Genomic DNA, 25253 nt, shown 5'->3' with positions numbered 1-25253 from the left:
AATAGAGAATCCAGGAAAAAAACAAAAACAAAAACAAACAAAACAAAACCAAACCACTTTTGTCTTTCTGCATGTTAGCTACATCTTCATCTCATGAATTTATCTAAATGAACTTGTTGGAGGAAGAAATTTAACTTAGAAACTTCTGTCTGGTGGACAGACTAGCATCTTCAGACAATTGGAGTTTACTTGTCTGGTTTTGGTTTTACTTCATTTTATATTTCTCAGTAGAGAAAGCTGATAAATGTTTTCTTCTGAATCTCAATGTCTCATCTATATTTAACCATAAGGTCTATATTTCAATGTAAGATATATTGTGTTTAATCTAGATACCTCTTTCACCAACTCCAGAATTTAGCCTGATAGTCACTTCTCTCTTCAGTTCAATATTGAACTTGGGGTTCTGGATCTGAATGTTTTGGGGTTGAATTTAGAAAATGAGAACAAAGTTTTGTCTTTCATCTCTTTCCTGTATAGCATGAGGTAGCATGTGCACACAATTGTGCAGATACACTGATGTGTGTTGAAAATGGGAATTCCTTATGCAGTATATGTATTTATGTTGAATGGGCTTTGCTGCAGAATTAAAGGGCACAGGTGTATTGCTCCCATCTGTCCAGAACTTCTGCAGAACTGTGGAAGGTGTAAAACTTTTAAAGCGATCAGGCAAACTGCTTGTGCAGTATGGTTTAACAGAGTCTTTGGATTAGACAGTAAATAATTGAAATACGCATTCTGTTTATCACTTCCATTGCACAAGATGTAAGACCTAGAATGTACAGTGTTTAAATACTTGTTAAAAAAAAACTTTCAGCTGTTTAGAAAGGTTGTTCTAGGCGCACTGAAGAACTCAGTTTTCTGTGGCAGACTGAATTGAGACTTAATTTTTCTTTCCTGTGGAGTTCTTAGTGGTGTTCCTCTCATGCTACTGTGTCCATCAAGTGCTTCTGGGACTGAATAACTGCAGCCTGAGGGATTTTTGTTATCTGTCTTAATGCATGGGCTTGCAAGTGGTGGGATTGTATGAGAGTATTGTGTGTGTGTGTGCATGTATGTTTTGAAAGGGATGGTATTGCTTTAATCCATGTGCTTTTTTTGAGCTACCTGTAACCATTCAAATCGACAAGTTGGTTGCTGCTCCTCAGCAGCTCCTTGGAGTGAAGGATAACAATTCTATTGCTTGTTAGCCTTTCAGTTCAGGTAGACAGTCATTTACACCTGTGTTTACATTTGCAGTGTCTTACTTAAACCGACACAACATGCAGAAGTTGAGCTCAATTTAGCTAGCTGTAAGGAAGGAAGGATTTTTCTAGCTAACCACTATTTCCACACTGAATCTCCCTGCTCTTTCTGTCTGTTAGTCATGTTTCCACCTTTTATTTCTTCTTTCTCTGCAAGTGTGCGAGTGTGGGTAAAAAACTTGCTGACAGAGTGAAACAGGTGACTGCTTTTAACGTTGCTGTAACTGTCTAGTTTGAACGATTTGGATAGTGCGTGTCCTCATAATAAATACTTACTGCTTCCTCACAAATTGCACACTTGCTACCTTGCTACCCTGAAAGAAAAGTAGTGAGGAAGAATCTGTCCACCCTCCAGAGGAAAAACAAATCTCATCTTCATTTTTTTTATGGTGTCTTTGACTCGTGTGCTGTCACCAGATTCAAATGGAGTACTTGTGTTCAGTTTTTATTGCTATCTAGCTGTGGTCTTTCTCTTCTGAATGAATAATTTTCCAGGGTAATGGTAGGCAGTGGCTTTAAGCATGCTTGATGGGGAAGAGTGTGTGTTTGTTTTGGGGTGGTTTTTACTTGATTGATTTGGAATTTTGTGGGGTTTTTTTTGTTTGCTTAATTGGTTTGTTTTGTTGTGTGGTTGGTTTGTTTGGTTTGTGTTGTTTTGTTCTTAAATTTGGTACTCTCTGTAATCCATCTCCCACTTCCTGTGCCTCTGGATGTGAAACTAACATAGAGACCTTTAGGTAATTTGCAGCCACCAGGTATCTCAGCACCATTCAACATCTTACAGCATTTGCCTGTTAGGCAATAGGTTACTATGAAAAATTCTGTACAATAATGACTGCTTTTTGTATTTACTAAGTCCATATCTGTAATGTTTAGGATATGACTTTGCCATTTTAATATAATCTTTAGGAGTATTATGTAGGTTAATGTCAAATCACTTGTTTGTTCTCTTGGTAAACATAGTCACCAGCTTCTAGCAGTAGAGTAGATGATTGAAGAAGTCCCATGTGTCTATTTAAGGCCAAATTTAAAGACTTCCCCAGAAATGTATGGAGAGCTCTTCTAAGGCTTGATTCAGAGGTGCTTCACTTACTGTTAGTCTCCTCATATTGACTTGCAGTTTGGTTAGTATTCTCACAAATAGCTCGCTGCTTTGTCTATACTATTTGTTCCATGGATTATGATAATAACAAATGTTGTGATTGCCATTTTAAGTAGTATGAGCAAAATGGTTTTCTATTAAAAATCTCTAAAATTGTTAGAAACTTCTTTGCAGTGTTTAGCTCCCAATGCCTTTTTCATTTCTTCTTCAGTTCAGATTCCTTTTAGGTAAATACAGGATAAGAAGTTAAAACTTGGTTTTGGTGAACTGTGTTTTCTAGGCTACCCTGATTCCTTCTCAGCATAGGGCTGTTCTTGTTGAAAAGTTCAGAGAAAAGCTGCAGGATGTGTTACAACTTTAATCTACTCAAGGAGGTATATGCAAGAAATGGTAAAACCTTCCCAGGCTGTAGAGAAAATCCTAACTGCGTACAGTAAATGTACTGTTAAGTTCAACTCAAGCTGCCATAAAGTGATAGGGAAATTAAACTTTGCTGTTTGTTTAAGGGTGGTGATGGACTGGAGCCGATGAGAGCAATCTCTCAAGCAGAGCCATTTTATAAATTGATTATAATTATTTTAAGCTTTTGCCAAGGCTGTTCTTTGTTTAGTTTGTTTACCTAAGAAATGAAGGTTAAAGCACTTGAAGCAGGTTATTTACCAACTGAAACACAAAGTAAGAATTTGAATTGTAGTTTTTACTGGTATTAAATCTAACTGCGGCACTTTAGAGATGCCTGGTAGAACAAGGATGTGACTTACCAGAACACACATCAACTACCTCCATGAATGCAGGTTCAGAAGTGAAGTTGAAACAATTTGCATTCATAGTTTGAGTAAATACTGAGCTAGAGTGAGTTCCTCTGAATATTTTGCAGATGTTTTTTGAAGTACTGTGTAACTCCGTAATAGTCCTGATGGAGAACAACTGTACACTGGGGGCATAACTAGGCGTGGAGATACTAATAACTGCAGATACTTCTAAATTCAGTTTATATTAGCAAAATAATAATTTATGGTAGTACCTTCTGCAGTATTTTCTGAAGAAAGTAAATTTGAAAGACAGCTTTTGTCAATATAATTCAGGCTTTTATGTTATGAATATATCTGTATCTTGTCTGTCAGATTTTAAATCTAGACCTTCAGAGCAAGACCGTATCTAGAAATACTCTGGCTTAAGCAATATGAAAATAGGCACATACAGAAATGTATGAATCCTTTTTGTGTCTGTTCATATTAATAACTTCTCACACTGTGCAAGATGACACATAATGGCAGCATACCCAAACAGACAAGTTATTGAAATAATAATGATGAATAAATCACTTCAGATACTTGTGCTACCAAGTCTGAGAGCTTTTACTCCATGTAAAGGTCATTGAAAGCTAGGCAGCATAGCTGTTCAGAAAGTTAAAAGAAATACTCAGCTTATCCAAGTTCTTCAGATTGTAATAGTTTGTGTTTGTCAAGCTTTCAAGTACCATCCTAAAGCACTTCAGTACATGAAAGGAAAATGCTTCTGCAGGAAACTACATAGTCTCACAGCAGAACCATGCTCACTTGGTATACTGCTACCACCCATGCCTACGGAGGTACCCTGAGCCTTCATGTCCACCTCTTTCTGCTTGTCTTAAGGCTTTAGCTCATTAATTAAACTAGCGGTTCTCAAGGAGGGTTTGAAACTGTAAATCATGTTTTTTCTGCCAGCTGGTCTTCTGTTTGCTGAAGTTGTAGTTGTGCTTGGGAGCTTGCTTTTGAACTCCCAGGTGAAAAGCAGCAGAAGTAGTGGTTTGTACAGTGTAAGGGGTTGTCTTATTAACTGAAAAGACAGGAAGAGTATGTAAGCGACTGTCTATCTAGGATGGGAGTGGAGCTGGGAGGCAGGAAAAATTAGGCATGTTCCTTATTCTGAGAGGGCAAGGAGGTTGCTGAACTAACTACACCAGTCTGTCCTAATAAGATCCAAAGAGGATCTTTGTGTTCTAGGAAGTTAGGTCCCCTATTAAAGTTAAGATAGCGTTTTTCTCATAGTGGGTTGACCCTGGCTGGACACCAGGTGCCCACCAAAGCCACTCTGTCACTCCCCTCCACAGCTGGACATGGGTTGAGATAAGGACAGGGAGAGATCACTCACCAGTTACTGTCATGAAGAGACTCAACTTGGCAATATTTGTTTAACTTATTACCAATCAGAGTAGGATAATAAGAAATATAACAAAATCTTAGAACACCTTCCCCCCACCCCTCCTTTCTTGTGGGGCTCAACTTGACTCCCAGTTTCTCTACTTCTTCATCCCCGCAGCAGTGCAGAGGAATGGGGAATGGGGGTTGTGGTCAGTTCATCACACACTGTCTCTGCTGCTCCTTCCTCCTCAGGGAAGGGCTCCTCACACTCTTCCCCTGCTCCAGAGTGGCTCCTTTCCATGGGTGCACTCCTTCTGGAGCAGACTGGTCCAGTGTGAGTCCCTTCTATGGGGTGCAGTCCTTCAGGAACAGCCTGGTCCGGTGTGGCCCCCCCACAGTGTCACAAGTCCTGCCAGCAAATCTGCCCCAGCATGGGCTTCCCACAGGGTCACAGCCTTCTTCAGGCATCCCGCAGCTCAAGTGTGGGTACAGGGCTGCAGGTGGGTATCTGCTCCACTGTGGGCCTCCATGGGCTGCAGGGACACAGCTGCCTCACCATGATCTGCACCATGGGCTGCAGGGGAATCTCTGCTCTGGTGCCTGGAGCATGTCCTCCCCTCCTGCACTGACCTTGGGGTCTGCAGGGTTGTTCCTTGCATGTATTCTTGCGCTTCCCTCTGACTGCAGTTGTGCAGTTCTCCGTATTAACTGTGCTATGCTACCACCATCACTGATGGGGTCAGCTTTGGCCAGCAGTGGGTGTATCTTGGAGCTGATTGGCATTGGCTCTGTTGGACATTGGGGAAGCTTTCAGCAGCTTTTCACAGAAGCCACATCATAGCCCTCCCACTACCAAAACCTTGCTATGCAAACCTAGTACAGCCCTATACTTTGTGATGCTCCTTAAAGAAAGTTTGAAGAGAGGAACAGCCTGACTTTAAGCAATATTGACAAAATAGTCATTTTGTTGCAGGGATTCTGTTGAGGAAAAAGCCTCACAGCAAGACTAATGCTGTTTCTCATTAGCCTGGCTCACACTTCCAGCAATCCAGGGGCATTAATAACAGCCACTTTTCCTGACAATGTTTTGTTTATAATGTCCCTAGACACTTATTGGCAGAGTGATTTACACCACGATGAAAGTGAGAGAAGTTTCAAGTGTGAGATAGAAGTATAATGGTATTGGCCCACTGTTGTGGTTACATGCAAAGATGGTCTTGATCTGTAACTGCTTTGTCCTGGGTGCTCAGCTGAGAGGTCTGGTAACTGATAGGCCAGTGAAAGAGTCCTAATGGTATTTAGTTAGCACTGAAGAGCATGTGTTTTGCCGTCTGGAATAATTAACTGGTTTTGGACTTGGTAGCTCCGTTCTAAACAGTGAAGATCTGCAACTCCTGATTTAGATGAGATACAGGAATGAGAAGGTAGAATGAAGGTTAATAATTAAATTCTGAAATTCAGACTGATATTTGACCTTTTTTTTTTTTTCTTAAACTGCAACCTTCTATTTGTCTCTTCAAAGTTGAAAGATACTGATCTCAATTTTAATGTTAGATTTGTAGTAGTGTTTTGGGGGCTTTGTTTTGTTTTGTTTTTGTTTTTGTTTTTGTTTTTTTTTAATTGGAAAGGGAGAGTGTTTCTATAAAACTGATGCTGGATTTTCTGTAAAAATCTCTTATCAGTTAGTATTGGTCAAGCACTGTGTGTGATACTTGTGTTAGTATGCATGGGTGTTAGTGTTTAACCTGGTATGCTCACCTGTGCATTGTTCACAGGAAAGTTTGGAATTAACAGGATAAAAGATGATCCTTCCAACATCTAATCAGCTCCAACTGGGATTTTGCAATTTATGATGTTTATTGACAGCTGGTGTCTAAATTTCTTAATTTGTTATATAAAGCTAAATAGTCTATTTGGGAGGCTGTTCATGAGGTGGGTCAGGAGGAAGCATTTGTATTACAGGCTTATGTATGTAATGCTTGTTGCCTTTCATCATCTACCTGGGCATCTTCTTGTTCTAGGTAACCTACACTTGTATCTCTAACTATTTAGCTTTTTCCATCTATCCTCTTGAAAAGTGCTACTTTTAAGTCTCTCTTTGCAGTTGTTTAAAGAACATCATGATGAGAACAGTGTGTCTCCTGTAGCTGCTGTAGGAATTTTATCTCTTAAAAAGGCCCTTGTCCTTGCAGAGGGAAGTGTAGAATTACATACTCATCATGAATAACAGTTGCAAATCAAGTTCCTGAAGAAAGTATCAGAAGCTACAAAAAGTATTTATATTCCAGGGAAGAATTTAAAAGCAGTGCACACCAGATGTTGCAGTATCCTTCCTGAGCACTTACGCTCCCTATACACAAGCAAGTGCTGTTGTACTTCTTTTACTTGAATGGAGAACAAGTTAAAATTACCCAAAAACTATTTGTAAAAAAGCATTACTAGCTCCCATATAACAGAAAAACAAACAGTTGCATTTTGATTAAATTTTAAATGTTGCACATTTTATATTCAATGGAGCAGATCAGTGGATGATAAAGCACAACATAAAGTAGAGCTTTTCAGGCATCTCATATTAGTATAGTAGTTTGCAGTCCCATGCCTTGTGAAGGTGTGGTAAGGTTCATGCGGTTTGGTTTTAGTGGAGTTTTATTGTTACAAATTTTAAGTCATTCTCCCTCCTTACTCTTCAGCTGTCAGTACTGTAATCTTTCCTCGTCCATATCTTTGTACTTCTTTTAGCTATGTTACTGCTCACTTGTAACACTTCCAGATGCTGTCTAGTTAGTAATTAGCATCTGCACTAAACAAAGCAGCCTTTTTAGAAAAACATAGAAAAGCTAAGTTTAAAGAAGTAAAAGTGCTTGCAACTAATAGCTTAAAAAAAAAAAAAAGAAGAAAAAGATTTGGTTAAGAATAAAAAAGAGGTTAAAAGAAAATTAGAGAAATGGCATATGTTCTGCATATATGTAACATCCCATGCTTCATTTTAAGGGGTGCAAACAATTAATCTAATGTAGCAGTCTAATGTAGGTTTAAATGTTGAATGTTTTTTCTCTTCTGTTTATTACTAATACAAACGCACAGTGTGTAAAATGGAAAGCTACTGGGCCAAACTAAAACATTGATCTCTTTGACTTCCATAAGTATCCTCCCTTTTTATGGAATACAGTTGAAGACTACAGCTGAATAGTGCTCTGAATTAGTGATGTAAGTCTGCACTAGGTATATTCACTGTCAGTTTGGTACTACAAGGGATTTCAAAAAAATCCCTTCAGACTAAGAACTCTATTTCCCAGTGTAAGCTTGTACCCCTTGTACCAGTTTCTTTTTTCCTTTTTTTTTGCTTGCATTTCCTTCATCAGTGCGTAGAAGGAGGAAAGGAAGCTGGACGTATCTCTGCTGAACAGGTTACAGAACACCCTTGTGAACTATCTAAAGAGGCTCTGTTCTTGCAAGATGTGCGCAAGCTTTGAAGCTAATGGAAACTGCTGCATCATGCTGTCTGCCCTCCACAACCTGGCACAACAGTTTATAGATTTTGCTTTGTAATCTGCCCATTGTAATCTGCCCATTGCTGTGGGATTGCAACAGGAGAAGGTTGATGCACTTCTGCTTATGGAATTTTTTTTTTGTTTATAATTGGTTGTCATTGTTTGAGAATAGTTCAAATGTGCGGTTTGAGCATGCGTTACTACATGATCTCAAATTCAGCCTGCCATCAACATCGTGAGTTTTTAAAACCTACGTATTTTGAATTGAACTTGTGAATACTTGTAGCAAGCCAATCATTTGTTTGTGGTACAGGCTTGGATGCAGTTATTGCATTTGTGATTGGCATGTATTAATATTTCAAATGCATACTCTTGTAGAAAGTAAAGTATGTTCTAAATTCACTATTAATAGAGAGGCAAAAGTTTATGTTGTATAACTGTGGCTCATAGTTGAAAATAACTGATAGTAATAAATGGGAATATTTGGCTAAACTTTTGTATGCTAAGTAAAAAGACTCTGCAATGCTGTTGTCATACTGATGTTAAAAAGTGTGTTGAAATAAAGTTGTTCCAAGTCCAGCACAATGATGGCATTAATTCCTGTTACTCTACTGTGCAGAGCAACAATAAACCCTGCCAATCTCCTCTGTCTGGGAGGGACAAAGGGTGGGGAAGAACTTCAGACTGTTAGCATAGCTTTCCAGCCCTGTTTCAGATATTTATTGAGCCTACTAACAAATGTGAAATGAGCTAGAATCCTTGTCAAAGAGAGGGTTTGACTCCTTTGGTTGCCTTTGTGCCATTATGTAAGTCATAGTTACACAGAAGTGGGTAAAAAAGATAACTTCCATGTTTTGTGATCCTAATGGCTATTCATATTGCATATTAAACACTTAGCCAAACAGTAAACCAAAAATGCTACACCTAAAGCTGTAACTCCATGAGTGTTTTTCATATTAGCATTGTTGTTGAGAGTTTTTCTTTCCTCCCTGCTCCTAGCATCCTTAATTGCTGATTTTATGGGTTTGTAAAAAGCTTGGAACCAGCACCATTTCAGATTAAAATTCGGGATGATTTGGTTGGGGGGGAGGGCAAGGAGGGGATCAAACAAAAACAAACCACCCAAGATGAGCATTGTATTAAGTCTGCAGTTTTGGATCATGGTCAGAAATGTGTGCAGTCATTCAGTCCTTCCTCACGGAGTAATTTGTAACCTAAACAAGAGCTCCATATGCTTGGTGATTTAAAAACGCATACACATATAAATATATATATATGTCTATTTATATGTATATATGTGTATGTATCGATGCACTTACAAAGACAAAGGTATTTGTAAGAAAACTTCAAATGAAAGTGTTGCCTAAAGATATTTCTTATGTAACTTTCATGGATTTAAGTTTTGGGGCTTAATGAGAAAACAAAACAGGTGAACGCATGGATAGAGTGATATTACTGAACTTGAGAAGATTTAAAATGTATAAAGCTTATGTACAAATGTAATAAACGGAATTGCCAGAAGGCAGCATGTATCAATTAAGCCAAGAGATGGAGAGGGGTGGACGAGATTGTGAGCAACCAATGTAGATCAGTTTCTCTCCTGATTTTCTGATTAAGAGTGCTCTGGTTTTGCCTGTGTTGGCTTCTCAGAGATCATAAACGTGTCAGGGGAGGTCTTTCTGCTCCAAACTGTCAATGTAAATTTTTTTAAATTACTTCTTGTTTCTCCCTTTTGGTCGTTTCATCCATAATGTCTTGTGAGGGAATATCAATTTTCCCTAATACTATTTCATAATGCGCAGCTGTCCGAAAAGGAGCTGTAAATCATTAGCTTCCTGCCCTCTCTTTCTGGATATAACTTCCTTCTGAAAGAATTTTGTGTGTACTCTGTGTGTGGTTTTAATTATATGAGTTACTAGCTCTCAGAGTCTGTGGGCATCTTGTTGGCATAAGTTGAAAACAAGACACATTACTCACACACTCTTCCCCACACCTGTTGTCTATCTTTGTGCCTGTAAGAACCAAAGTAAACTGAAAAGTTTATACTAAAAACCCAGCAAAGTACAAATCTTGAGGGGTTTTTTATGCCAAGTATTTTGGTATTACAAACTGAAAGCAATTTTATAATGAGAAATCTTAGCAGGGTTCCCCAAATTACCAATAGTATGCTATTTAGGCATAGAATCATAGTATGGCTTGGGTTGAAAGGGACCTTGAAGATCCAACCCCCCTGCCACCAGCAGGGACAGCTTCCGTTAGACCAGGTTGCTCCCAGCCCTGGGACACTCCCAGCCCAGTGTCCTGGAACACTGCTGGGCATGGGGCAGCCACAGCTTCTTTAGGCAGCCTGTTCCAGTGCCTCACCACCCTCACAGTTAAAAACTTCATCCAATGTCTGGTCTAAATCTACCCTCTTTCAGTCTAAAACCATTTCCCCTTTTCCTTTCACTACTTGCTCTTATAAAAAGCTGAATGTTAATACTCATGATTTCTAGACATAAGATTTATAAATACTGTCTTACCTGGCATTGTATAGAAGATATGTACAGGGAGGCTTTCAGCAGTGTTTGAAGAGGTAGAATTCCTTTTTTGAAGTCTTCCCTTTGCCATCAGTCTTTGAGGTGGAAGACTATTGAAAGCATATTTCTTGTGTGGTCTGTTAGGAGACACAGAAACTATAATTTGCTGTTTATACTGATGCAAGTTGCAGTGGAATCATAATAAATAAATAAATGGAATAATTTATTTAGCCACACATGCATAGACTTACCCATATTTGCTGCTCTTTTTTAATATTCCCCCCCCCCTTTTTTTTTCCTAAGATACGCCTAAGCTTGTGTAAATAAATAACACATGGAAAGCTTGTCATTTTAGGATGACCTACATATCTACTGTCTAAGCTTTAGCAGTAAGTAAGTGTTGTAAGAAGCTGATGGCATTGGCATTCAGTGCAAAGCTAAGCTGTTGGTGATTGTGAACTGGAGTTTCTCCTGTAGTTGTACAGAGAGTTTAGTTCTTGTTCTCCGTAGTCCCTGAGGTAGGAAAGTTGATGAGGCATTAATTATGTGAAGGAATAATATTTTGGGATGTAGTGTGTTGCCAGTCTTAACTTTACATGAAGAGCATCTTAATTTTCATATATCAGATTCTGTGACAAGAATCAAACACTTACTTGAAACTGCTTGTCCCTGTGTCATTGTCCCTTCCCCCAAATTGTTGTGGTATCTAGTATTTGAAATCTTTTTATCTGTGAGAAAATCTTAGTTTGTTTTTATTTTATAGATTAAAGTCTTTGCAGCTCATAATCCATTTTCTTACAAGTGTTAATTGATGGCAACAAACTTGATCCAGGCAATAATCCCTTAGGCAGGGCTTGGGAAGAATAACTGAAACTAGAATAAACACAAGCAATGTCCCTTGCTACCTAAGAACTTCTAAGTATGACACTGGTTCTCTATTTCATTCATTTTAAGGGAAGACTTGTTCTTTTTACTGATGTTTAGGTCTTCTGGTTGTTTTCTTTCCTGGTTCAAGTTTGACATAGTATTCTCTAGATTGATGTTAAAATAACATTTGTTGTGCTCCCCTCCTTCCAGTCCCCCCACCTCCAACTCACAGGCCCACAGGCAAACCTTGTAGTGCTGCATTTTTGTACTTTGATCCATCTGCATGGATTATGATTACTGGGGGAGAAATTTAAAATTTGTACTAAGCCATCTCTACAAGGATGAAAGCTGCATCCCTGGAAACCGTTGCAGGAATATGTCCTACATCATAGGATGTATATGTCCCTAAGGTGGAGGGACTTTTCTTCTGTAAACAGTATTTTTAACCTTCAAATGCTACAGTCTTTCCATTTATCTTTATGAGAATTCATTAGTAAAGTACAGGCTACAAACTGGGGCAGAGATAAATTACTTCTTCCAATCAGCTCCAGAGCTGTAGTGTTGTTCATGTGCTGGTCTGACACTGAAGTGGAAGTTCTGGTACTTGTGTGGCTTTGGGGAATTTGTTAGTCAGCAGCTCAGTTGCATGGAACTAGCTTAAACATTTTTCAGCTTACTTTCCGTTTGCTTGCTTGTGGTTTTTTAATGTAGTTTGGGTGCTAGTTGTGGTTCATTGATTTAAGGTGTTTAAAAAAATACAATTTTGGTTCTTCAGGAAGCTTCAAGCTATTTCAAAGAGTAGTTGTACATAATTGTACTGTCCTGACCTACTCAGAGAATTGTATGGAACTATTTATGCCAGTCGTTCCTCAATCTATTCAGAGATACAGCAAACCTGGCCATTGTCTGTTCTTATATCTGCATCAGGGCACTGCTTTCTGGGACTGATGTCACCCTTCTGAAGGTGTCTTTCTCATGTTAGCCCTTTTAATTGCATGCTTAGCAAATTTATTTTTCATTTTATTTAAGACTTGTTGGCTTTCTGTCTAAAACCAGTATGTGGTTTAGAAGTAAATGCTTTACTTTAAAACTAACATTACTTTAAAAGTAATTGAGATACCTGTTACTTGAAATTAGTAGTTTGGATCTTTTATGCTGCTTATTACTTTGAGAAATTCAGTGATGCGACTGCTTTACGGTTTGGAGTATGTGAGCAGTGTGAAATGCTTAAGAGCCACGAATTATAAACTTAGGCACTGGTGGTATTTATGAAGTATAAGTAAGGCAATTCATTAAGCAGATGTTGCTTATCTGAGTTATTTAAGTAACCTGTAATAGTTAGGTTGGAAAAGCATTCAAGCTGAGCTTTCATATTAGAAGTAAAGAAACCCTTCTTTGTTTCTTTTAAGAGTTCAGCCTCCTGGAAACACACACGATGTTATTTGTATAATACAGCTTCAAGAGGTAAGCTGTTGAGGCCAATACCTAATGTAAATGCACCTTATGGATGTAGTATGCAGGCGTTCTAATGCCATGAGTAGCAATTGAGATGTTGTAACTTGGAAGGTGATGTCTATATGCTTTCTCCAAATTTCTATTAAACTTTATAAATACTGCACTTTGGGACTCTGCATGTCCAGCTCTGCAGACAGTTTGCTTTAAAAAACATTTTGTATGTTGGGTTATTTTTTTTAATGAATTCTTACCTGGTTTGTGTTACAGATACCAAAACCCAAAAACATTTAGGAGAAAATTTTGTATATGTATAGTGTTCATATTTCAGTTGTTGACATCTGTGTGTAATATGAACATGAACAAATTTTATTCTAATTAAGTATTGTCCTACATTTTTATTACTAAAGACAAGTAAGGAATGTTAGTACTTGGAAGTACTTCAGTTACTTCGGTATGTTTCTGTGACCTACATGCTTCCTCCACACACATTTATGCAGAAGCTATGGAAAGTTAAATAAGGCAGTTCAAAAGAAATCAGAAAGGTCAGGTGGAAGAAGGGACTTGCCATACTTAGTAAGCAAAGAATGCTAGTTCATCAAAAATCCTGTTACTCACTTAGGAACATGAAAATGCCACCACCGTGTTGAGATGTTCTTGTGGTCCCCTTAGCCAAATGCATTTTTTAAAAATGTTTCTTGTTTTATTTCCTACCCTTTCCCCTCCTTCCTGTGCCCTTTATGAAATTGTTCACAACCTCTGCTTCTAAAGTAATTTTCTATTACTAATTTGTTTTTAGATCTTCATAAAATGCCCAGATACTACTTTTGATACTGCAACAGATCTCTGTGTTTCTTCCATGCAATTTGAAAGGGAAAAGCCCTCACCCCTGAAAAAAGAGCATTCTTTCTCCTTCTAATTAATCCAGAGCAAATCCTGATAACTAACAATTTTGATTTAAACCCCAATGTGTTTGTTTCCTTCTTGCTCTCAGATTGAAGTTGAAAATTAATTTTGCACAGCTGTAGCATATTGATGGCTTCCAGCTGTTTAGATAGGAACAGCAGTATTCAAGAAACCATTATCAAAGAGCCTAGGTGTTCATGGCAGTAGGCGAAGCAGCCTTACTAAATGTGTCTCTGTATTTAAATATTTAGATATAGGTATCAAAACATGCAGTATAGTGAATAGTAAAGAGCAGTACAATACAGCTGAGGCATATTGCATGAGTTTTCTGATGAGATGACTATGCAATTATACGGCTCTTAAAGGACAATTAAATGTAAGTTGAGAGGAAGAATAGATAACAGTTAAAATTGTTCAGGATTTTTTTAATTAAATTAAAAAGAACTGAACTGTTACTCTGAATTTGGAGATGTTAAGTTTCAAGGAGGTTTTGAAACATCTGTGAATAAGAATCTCTGCAGAGCAACGGTTCAGTGCAAACTATTTAGGATATTTTATATTAAAAAAGCAAGGTAATAGAGTATGATCATACTAACTTACTCAGATTGACTGATTACAAGGTAAAATATGTATTGATTGCCTACTAGTAAAAGAAAGAGCTCTAACGTTTTGACAACAGAAAATCTAAAATTTTGGCTGTTTCTACTGTCTCCTGGTTACTTAATCTCTGAAAGACAGTGAAGGTAACATAAGATGCTGTTGTGGTTTAAGTCTAGTCAGTAACTCAGAACCATGTAGTCGCTCACTCACGCTCCCCACTTCCTACCCCCCTGCTCCTGGAGGGATGGGGAGGAGAATCAAAAGAATGCAACTCCCACAGGTTGAGAGAAGAACAGTCCAGTAACTAAGGTATAACACAAACCACTACTGCTGCCACCAATAATAATAATGATAAGAGGAATAACAAGGGAAAAGAATACAACCTCTCACTACCCGCCGACCGATACCCAGCCCAACCGAGCAGTGATCTAGCCCTTCCAGGTATCTGCTTCCAGTTTATAGACTGGGCATGATGTGCTGTGGTAGGGAATACCTCTTTAGTTAGTCTGGGTAAGGTGCCCTGTCTCTGCTTCCTCCCGGCTTCCCCTCCTCCATAGCAGAGCATGACACTCAGAAAGTCCTCGGTCAGACTAAACATTACTGAGCAGCAACTAAAATCATTGGTGTTATCAGCACCGTTCCCAGGCCAAAAGTCAAAAACACAGCACTGCACCAGCTACTAAGAAGGAGAAAAAATGACTGCTACTGCTGAACCCAAGACACATGCCTGTAATGTTTACCTCTTTATGCTAAATTTCAGTTCATATTCCTGTCTATTTCTGTTTTTTAATAGTGCTAAATTCTGTCCTTAAGCCCATCAGAAATTAAGAACAGGCTTTTAGTCCTGAACTCTGAGTTCCAACTAACCCTCTTGCATGCACGAGTCAGATATAGTCTTGTAAATTTTTGGGAGGGTTTTGTGGTTTGTTTTTTGAGAGGGTGTGTGTAATAGTTTCACATATTCTTAGTACCACATCTAATGTCGCATGGCCTACATTCAAAACCTCAAAGCTGGGATCTTATAATTACTTGTGGAGAAAGACTGCAAGATGGTTTTGTAGAGAACTTGTAGCAAGACCTTTGACCTGGCCAAATGTTCTCTGCTGTCCTTTTGTTGTAATATTGCTTTTCTGTGTCAGAATGGCACACCCATTGGTCTGTGCTCTGCGACAACTTTACCCCTACCAACTAGCCACTGAAGCTTTCCTCGATCACAGGTCTCTTGTCCTTCCTATTCCTGCTTCCCTACCCAATGCTTAATAATATTAAACTCAAAACGTTAGTGTAAACTGAAGAAGAAGAAGAAAAAAATCTTCATCCTGATAGGAAAAGAAAAAGATACGTTAGCAAGATGCTTTAAAAGCAAATAAAGGCATATAATAGAATGAGTGAACTTTGGTCAACTTTCAGATGTTGTTTTAACTTCATTTTTTTGTCTCTAAAGATTCTCTCTAATTTTCATGACTAGAAAGCATCTATAATTTCCACTGAAATGATATAATTACCAGTGTTTATCATCAAGCAGAATTAACTTCCTTATTTAGTGACTTAGCAGTAAGTCTAATGGAATTTTCTTTAATCAATATGAGAATTAGGAATGCCCTAAATGAAAATACGCACTTCAGAAGTGGAAGCAAAAAAGCAGCAACTTGGTAATATCAAGGCAACTTGAAAAATCTAATAATGTTCTTCTAACTTGTTTACTAGTTAATCAAGAAAATATTTTTCTTCATTTGGAAATCATATTAGGGTTTTCTGTATAATAAATATTTCCTGCTGCTAATATGGGTTTGATGAATAGTAGTTCTGATAAGGATTATGGAGTTTAATGAATACATTATAGTTCTTGATGTTTATACATTCATACAGCTACTGAAAATATTTACCTGTCTGACAGTTCAGTACAGTATTCACGCCTTAATGATTCAGATACTTGAAAATATGAAATTCAGTTTCTTCAGTTTCAAGATACCCAATCAAAATGGATATGAAATATTTGTATGCTGCTACCTTTGTTATATAATAAACTTCAAGATTTGGCTGTGAATAGTGTTAATTTTAGTGTTGATTTGCCTCAATGTTGCTTTGATTTGGGTTGGAGTTTCTTTGTTTTGTTTTTGAATGCAGATAAAACCTTCAATTTTTACCTCATGGTTTGAAGAAAGCAAAGAAAACTAGTAAAGGCATATTAATAACAAATTCTGAAAATGAAGTTCCATAAAAATTACAGTAGATAAATTTTTACTTACTCTTTCAACTGTTTTTAAGGAAGATGGCAGGCTATTTTAGGTACAGTCTAATCTCACTGAACACTACTGAGATTCAGAAAAGAAATTTGTGTTTTATGACTATGGCTACTGGTAAGAGTTTTTGTTCTGTACAGCTGTTCCTGAGGATTTTTTTTTTTTTCAAACGTACAGATTGTGTAACATCTCTGCTAGATTACATGACTTATATTTCTTGTGAGAGTGCAGCCTGACACTTGCAACGTTCAGGTTAAACCTTGTTTGCAATGTATTGATCTTGAAATCACTTAGTTACATATATGATAATACAAGTGTTGTTAGTATAAGGAGCTTATTACTTCTCAAAATTCTGTTTCAGCCCTTGTGAGTTTCCATCAGTCAATACTGACCTGGGTAACATTGCGTGCAGTAGACCTGCCATTAGATATTTCTGATATGAAAACTAATTCTAGTTGCATATCTCAATAGGAGACATGATTTTAAAATAAAAATGTGGTGTTAAGACATATGAGTCATCTTATCCATACCTGCTCTGTGCTTTTATTGAGTAAAAGAACAATTATATTAATGCCCAAACTTAACCCAAAGCAGTTTGTTCTCAGGAGTGTTTAATTCAGTTATAAGCATGGCTGAGTTCTCACAAATTGAAAAAAACTTATAGCACGTTATACAGTAGGAGAAAGTTATTATGAATTTAATTAGGTACTTACAGTAGAGAATACAGCACACAAGTGAGCTGCAGAAGTGCAAAATAAAAGCTGCGATTGATGAAGAGGGGTGATAGAGTTTTCGGTTCAGGCTGCTGTCATGCTCTGGCATTAATATGTAAATATATGTACATGCACACAATAATATCGTCCTCAGTTGAACTTTGTTGTCCCCTCAAGGTCACAATAAAATCTTTGCCTACAGTGTTTATTCATAGGAAATATAATTTGAAGGATACGGAGCTGCCTTTAAAATTACACTGTAATACTGTCAGATTCCAGAAAGACCACAGACACGCTTGGTCCTCCTTTTAGAGGGGGTGGTAAGTTTGTGCAAACAGTTGTCAGTATTCCATTGCACAATTCGGTAATTTCATCAGACAGCAAAAATGTCATGGACCAGATTCTTGGGGAGGTTGCAAGGAAAACTGTTTTTCACTTGTCCTGAGCTATGTGCTGGACTCAAGTTAAGATACTGGAAATGCTGCCATTGAGGGATTGTTCTAACAGCAATCAGACTGTACTTCACTCCTGCAGGGTTGTTGCAACTGTCCAAAACAAGTCCTTCATGGTTGTGTTGAAGCCCCTCCAACTGGTATGTCTGTAAGAATATTCCTTAACCCTAAAAGGAAACGAAAAGTGGCAGCTGCAAGTGGTGTGATTTCTTTTTCCTGAAGCCTTGAAATTGCCACGTAGCCTGCAAGTAGTTGACTTTTTTGAAAGATCAAGGGATTTTGTATGATTAAATGGTACAATAAATGGAACTACAGAAAGAGGAAGATAACCTTCTCTCATAAAGTTCAAATGGTGCCCAGCATAGGGAATAGAAAGCGTATGTTAGGTTCCGATAGGCTTATTCTAAAAACACCAAAGAGGAGGCCAAAACAAGAGTTTGGGGAACAATTTACAAGGTGTCTGAAAACTATTAAAGCCTGTTTTTCAGGCGTCAGAAACAAGAACCTTGCAGTAACACTAGAAACTGATTAATTTATAGCAGTGGCACTTGAAGAAAATAAGGTCACAGAACAAAAAAGCAATGCTTTTGGGTAACTGTGCTTACAATATAGGAGACTGGACAACTTCACTCAGTCCAGCTCTGCTCCCTTGCAAAAGGAAACTGCCTTAAAACAAGCTGTTGAGAGCTTGGAGGTGGAGGGAGGGAGCAGAATGAACCACAGACCCCCAGGTCAAATGTCATTTTCCTCATCGATGACATGCGAATGAAATGGCTGAGCTATCTGCGACATATATTGCCCAGGGCTGCTTCACTGTAGGGCAGTTGGGTATAGCTCCAAGGTGAGTCCAGAGAGCTCCCCACCAGCAGGCTTGATGGCACACTCCTGCTTTCTGCAAGTGAGTCACAGAGCAGGTGGACTAGGGGGATGCAGTTGACATGGTTAACCAAAACCCTTGTTAAAGGTTCTTAAATCCTAGTCTTCAATAAGATAAGGAAGGTCTTTGGACAGAGAAATTCATTTAAAATGGAGGGCACCAGAAATAAGGGAGTGGTGATAAATGTTAGTTTTCTGCATTTGTGTGAGTCTTCCTTCTGGAATCTGTGCAGTTGGATACACTGCTGATGTTAAATTCTCTATAAAAGGGAATGGATAGAAAAAAGAGTAACTTTGTGTCCTGGGTTCAGCAGTAGCAGTCATTTTTCTCCTTCTTAGTAGCTGGTGCAGTGCTGCGTTTTTGATTTCTGGCCTGGGAACGGTGCTGATAACACTTATGATTTTAGTTGCTGCTCAGTAATGTTTATTCTGACCAAGGACTTTCTGAGTTTCATGCTCTGCCAGGGAGGAGGGGAAGCCAGGAGGAAGCAGAGACAGGACACCTAGCCAAAGAGGTATTCCCTACCACAGCACGTCATGGCCAGTATATAAACTGGGGGCAGTTACCTGGGAAGGGCTAGATCACTGCTGGGGTCGGGCTGGGTATTGGTCAGCGGGTGGTGAGCAGTTGTATTCTCTTCCCTTGTTATTTCCCTTATCATTATTATCATTGGTGGTAGCAGTAGTGGTTTGTGTTATACCTTAGTTACTGGACTGCTCTTATCTCAACCCGTGGGAGTTACATTCTTTCGATTCTCCTCCCCATCCCTCCGGGAGCAGGGGGTAGGAATGGGGGGAGTAAGGGAGTGGCTGCGTGGTTCTGGGTTGCTGGCTGGGCTTAAACCATGACATTTTAGTAAAGTAAGATTATTCAGGATCATAGAAACAAGTCTGACATAGAGTTGAAGAGAGATTTCATGCTAGAAAGGCAAAAAGGACAAATGAATTTCAGTGTATTTAAAAACTCCAGTAATGAAGCAAAGTATTTGCCCTACTATGAAGGACAAGTAACTGATCTGTGATTCTGAATATATGCATCAAAAAAACAGGTAGTTGTATTATTTTTCAGGGAAACTAACCTCTAACGTGATAAATAACATACGGTTCTGGTCACTGTAGTTGTGATTAGTCTCCATTTCCAAAGATATGGATACCATAATACACATGAAACTAAACCAGAATTGTGATAGTGGCACACTAAAAAGGTTTTTATAGTTCATAATATATCAGATTATCGTATTTACCAAATGACATAAAGGGCAAATATCAACAACATTCCATCAAGACTGTACCCAGCATAATCTAATTTAAAGTAAGTATGATACAAAAACCAGTGCAGAATGGGAAAGAACAATCAAAGGAAAAATTACAATCTAGGAGGCAAGTGTAATGTAAGAAGAAAGAAAAATCCTGCAATATAGTTGCTTTACATGGTTGCTGCTGCCACAGAATTACTTCTCATCTAAGAAGAACCAAAAGAACAGATTAATTCATTGTCAAATCAAATCTTCCCTCGAGACTACACATAACATTAAAAATGGGAACAGTGGATTTTTAGCGAGTTCAACTGAACCAGAGTGCTGCAGACTCCAGAGAGGCCATCTAACTGCTGTAAATTCTCTTTTTCAAGAGCACTGTGAGGCATACCATTCTCAGCATTCCCTTTTCTGTCGCCTCTTACATGAGAAGACTTCTTTTAAAATATATTCTTTGTTTGGTCTTCAACTGCAGGAATGAAAGTTTTTGTTTCAGATGAAGCATATGCACTCTAAATATGCGTTGCATGTTGGATTCCGTTCCAACATGTTTATGGGTTTCTTTTTTATCCTAATTTAAACCTTTAAGACCAAGCTTTCCCAATAAGCTCAAGAGGGTGCATGTAGCAAAGGAGAGAACGTCCCAGCAATTCTGTTAATTTATATTTACTCTCTAGAAATGATTGACAGGTGTTAAAGTTTATTTTGGACAATGGGCTACTTCATTTTGTAGGGAGATTCATCTTTAGTCATGCCTTTGATATGCATGTAAGGTGAGTCACTATCACCTGTTCTTTATTCACAGTGTAGAGGTAGAGGAGATGATCTATTACCTCCTGTGTAGCATTAGTTTCTTCTCAGCTTCTGGCAGATCTTCGATATTTTAACCAAGAAATAAAACACTTGCATCTAACCAGAAAAGAATTGCTTTCAAAAATTGGTGGGCTTTTCCTGGTAATTTTACTTATTAAACTTATGTAGCAAAAGCTTTTAATGTTTTAAGTGGGTTGTGAACATAATTTACCACTTTGGGTTTAATTAATTGTTGATATCCAAATCTTGTCCAATATAATTTGCTTTGAAAGAAGCACTGCAGCAAATGGAGTACATGAAGATATTATTCTGGGACTTGAGAGCCATGTTCTATTAAAAAAGAAAAAAGAATGCTTGAAGCAAGACCCCTCCAATTTCCTGTCCTCTTTGATCTACATGCTCTTACATCTTAAATGGTGTTTTGGCTCTAAGTGAGCATTCAGAGGTTAAAAAATGGCAAACTACACAGCTAATCTGTATATCACTGCTCTATCCTCTGTTCCATCTTTCTCCTCCAACCACAGATGCATGGATTCTTCAGTGAATGTGTAGTATATGTGTGTGTGGATAATTGCAGTTAATTTCCTCATCACTGGCATTTTTTCCACAGAACTTGTTTCGATGTAGATGTGTGGTATATATTTAATAGGAAACTAGTCACAGTGGTTTTCTACCTTACTGTTCCACGTGTTGCTTTATGTCTCACAGTATAATGTTCAATGCTATTCTGAAATAAAAATTATTTCTAAATAGATGTTTGTGAGACTTCGCGATTGTTGTCTCTTTCACAGTGCTTCTTTGAGGTGGGATTGGAAAGGGAAAGTTTTACATAAATTTTGGGTGATTTTTTGCATTCTTAAATACTTAAACCTGCTTATCTTGTGGCTTAAGAACAGAAATCCTGTGAAATACCAAGAACAACTCCCACTGGCTATAACTGCAGCTGATTATTTAGTGTCTGTTTCCTTTAAGAAGCAAATTAAGTTGGATATCTGAAAAATGGAGAAAGTAGCTTAATTAATAAGGTCTAAGAGATTTGAGTGGCTTGCTTGGCTTTTGGCATGTGGTTATATCGGCTATGAGAGGGAACAGTAATACAGTTTTGGTGGGAATGGACACATAAATAATGGTTTAATTTTTCAGGGAAGAAATGGAGTTTAAGAGCCTCAACTGGTACCTTTACACTTTCAGTTTCATGCTGTCACCCTATATGCCGTTCATCAGCAGGTTGCAAACCCTTGGTTTCCCTTAAGAAATCATAGCACTTGGGCTATTGCTACTAGTTACATTGTCCACCATAGAACAGGAGGAGGCATGTTTTGCTAGCCAGCTGTAGAGTGTTCGCCAAAGGAGAAGAAAGGTAACACTGAGGAGTTACACATTCCAGTAGAAGCTTTGAAGAAGGCTTTCTAGAAGGCATAAATGATTCTACTTCTTTTTCTGAAGCTCTGAGCATGAAAATTTCTCCTTTCTATCTTGCTTTCATCTTCCCTACCCCTGCTCCACCTTTGGGTGCTTGTCTTAGTCTTGTTCATGATATCAGCTGCATTATTCAGAGCTCTGGTATCAATCACACTTTGTTCAATCTGTGCCAGTATTTTCATGGAAGTTTACCCAGTTCCCTTCTCCCCTTTTTCTGATTACCATTCTTTATTTCCTTCCTTGGACTTCACTCTATTTTCTTTTTTTTTTTTTTTTTCTTTTTTAACTTTTTTCTTTTTTAATTTTTTCCCCTTTTTAATTTGGTCCATCTCATCATGTACCACCTCACCTGTGGCTCTCAGAACTGGAAAAGGTCTACATGAATCTGCCTTCTTCCCGCTGCCCTTGAGCACCAGTGATAGTGACTGCATATCCCTTTACTTGCATTCCTAGAGTTTCCCAGCTGTTGTGCTGCTTTTGCCTTTCCTTCTGTTCTCAGAATTTTCCCACCTTCTCAGTGTCGCCATTCTCACTCCCCAACCAACTGCTTGTTAGTCCTTTATTTACCATTTTTCTTACTGACTTTTAGTCAATTGCTTCTTCTGTCTTCAATCCTCTTTGCCCAAATGATTTGGCTTTCCACTGACTCTTCCTCCAGTTCCCACTGGCCTTGCCAAGTAGGCTCAAATCCTTCCTTGCCAGCTTTCTGCAGCTTCCCGCTCACCAGAGCTGTTACAATATACTTTTTTCCTTTTCCTCACTTCATTCATGCCCTTTGCATTCTAGTCACATTTTCCTTTCTATGTTGCCTAGGTGTCAGCACAGAGTAATTGAAAGTATAGGAGAAACTTTGACTTCTGGATTGTATTTTCAGTGCTTACCTAACCAAAGGGCTAAAACTGAGGGGAAAATCTGTTTTCAGAAAGACTAACTTTACCCTTGAAGTTGTGTTTGTTAAAGATGTATCATAAAACTTTTTCTTGGTGAAGTTCTAAAACTGCTTCTAGTGTCACTGTGGCAGTACTCTTCCAGATAATACCAATGCACAAAAGATTCTCAGTTGCTGGGGCTGTGTTTTTGTACTGTATAAAACTGTTTGGGTGCTGTAACCTTCCCTAGAGTAGCTTTTGCTTTTAGAAATCTTAGCTGATAAAGTTCAAAAAACCTACCGAGACTTGCTATGTGGTGTTGTGGATCTCAGCCTTTTTTATGGCATTAGTATGTACAAATTCAGTATTCCCATAGTGCTTTGAAGATGTATTTTAGGCCAACTCTGAGGGACAAAACCAGTAAAAGACAAACTCCTACCCTATAAATTGCACCTTTTTAAACATCTCAGGTTCCTTCTACTAAATGTAGAGGTGCCACTATGCTCAAAGACGAGGTTTCTGTGTGTGCCTGCACATGCATTTTGCTCAGGTTTTTTTTCCTGTATCCAAGTTTCTTGAAATTATTGGAGCTAGTTTATGACAGATGAGCTTCTCTTGAGTACTTGCCTCAAATTAGATTATATGTCAAAATCCTTAACAAAGTTGGCTGGTGTTACTTTTACAAGTAAATGAAATACAGTATTCTAATAGCAACTCAAGCATTGAGCAATCTTTAAATTTCATTCCATCCTGCATAATTTTAGGCAGTTGTCTTTGAATAGCAACAAATGCCTTCCCTGCTGGTCTGTTAGAAGAGGGAGCTATCCCTCAACCGTGATGACAAGATAATTAAAGCCTCTCTTCTGCCTCTTGACCTCAGCTGTCCCTTTGTTCTTGCACCCATAGTGGTGAGAGAGTGTAATTCAGCCAAAGCCAAACCAGTAAAGTCTGGTTTAAGACTGGGATTTTTAGTGTCTCCTAACATAAGAATTACTCAGCAAAACTGTTGCCTCTTTTTCTGCAACTCAGTCATCTGATAGTTAAGGCTGTCTGCACTGAGTCAGACTAAGGATCTAGCTAGTGAATATCCTTCACTGGTTCTCTGTGTATTTTTTGCGGTTGCCCCTGAATGAAGAGTGGTAACAGGACCTGGTCTGTTTCTGCATTCAGGTTCATACTTTCTACCTCCAGGCTCCAGAGATTCCTGTGTGGTGGAGGCTGTCCTGCGTGGTACATTCTGATGTGGGCTTTCCTCTGTTATGTCTGAGGGCTCCAATATGACCAACAGCTCTTTACCCACATACCAAAACAATATTTTTCAATACTATTCTGAGCTACCAGTCTTTCACCGGAAAGAACTTGAAAGCTTCTCAGAACAACTGGATCCCCATGTCATAGAGAGAGTGTAGAGAAACCTTGTTGAGAACCTGCTGCACAATTCCCATCCCTGCATGCAGACCTGAAGGTCCCCTTACCATGCCATGTTCTGGCAGGTAGCACCACAGCTAGAGAACAGCAAACTACCCAAATTCAGCAGTATGTAGCTCTAGTAACTTCCTGAACCAAAATATCTGTGTACATTAAAAATCAAGCTAAAATGATTTATGTATGCCTGCTCTATTCAATGTCTTCTTGATTATCTAGTATGCTATATGCCACTCTACAAAGTTTCATCATCTGTGTGTAAATGTTGCCTCTATTTTGATCTTCTGGTATTTTTTCTCTGCATTTCACTCTGCTTTTTCTAAATTGTTGGGTTTTGCTTGTAAGGATGATTTTATAGCAGCAAACCAACAATAATAACAGCTATTTTGTATAGTAGTAAACTACCTGAAATGCCACTTTGTTTATAACAGATAACAACCCATCTTTTTACCTGAACTGTCATGCACTTCATAGTTGTTTTGTTTAGTGTTTTAAAATATGCAGTTATTTTTATATCTGTTTTGAGTTAGAACTCTGTAAAGGTGAAGCGGCTATTATGAAATGCACTGAAAGCATTCTCAAGAAATTAAGCACCGAGTATGTGGATGCTTGGAAAGATTTTCATTTTCTATGTTAACGTGGGTGTATGAAAGTTGACTTCCATGTTCAACCTACCATTTTAGAAAGATCATTAATGTAGTTTTGCTTTTTACCAACAGCCCATAGCAGTACTTGAAAGGCATTTGATGTGGTTGTTTCTATGTACCTTTCTTGGAATTACACTTGCTTTTATGCAGGTTTCACTATATATAAAACCAGTTTAAGTTTTCAGTGCACTGATTTTTAGTTTTATCCCCTTAAACACCAAGATGCACAGCTATGT

At 38.3% G+C, this 25253-nt stretch overlaps 1 protein-coding gene and 1 long non-coding RNA gene across 3 annotated transcripts in view; both read left to right on the top strand.

Moving 5' to 3' along the window:
- ZEB1 (zinc finger E-box binding homeobox 1) overlaps positions 1-25253 on the top strand; it is a 122621-nt gene that overhangs the window by 36657 nt on the left and 60711 nt on the right. The gene's annotated exons all lie outside the window — the stretch shown is intronic.
- On the top strand, positions 17092-21415 carry LOC133210781 (uncharacterized). Its single transcript, XR_009725020.1, has 2 exons — positions 17092-18881; positions 19443-21415. It is a non-coding gene; the product is annotated as an uncharacterized LOC133210781 (long non-coding RNA).

This window comes from Neopsephotus bourkii, unplaced genomic scaffold (genome assembly GCF_033783945.1).
Source record: "Neopsephotus bourkii isolate Nb327-2 ecotype Australia unplaced genomic scaffold, CSIRO-AGI_Nbou_v1 NB_53, whole genome shotgun sequence".
NCBI classification, from domain to species: Eukaryota; Metazoa; Chordata; class Aves; order Psittaciformes; family Psittacidae; genus Neopsephotus; species Neopsephotus bourkii.
The sequence above is the reverse complement of the archived record's forward strand: the minus strand, read 5'-3'. Positions and strand labels throughout refer to the sequence as shown.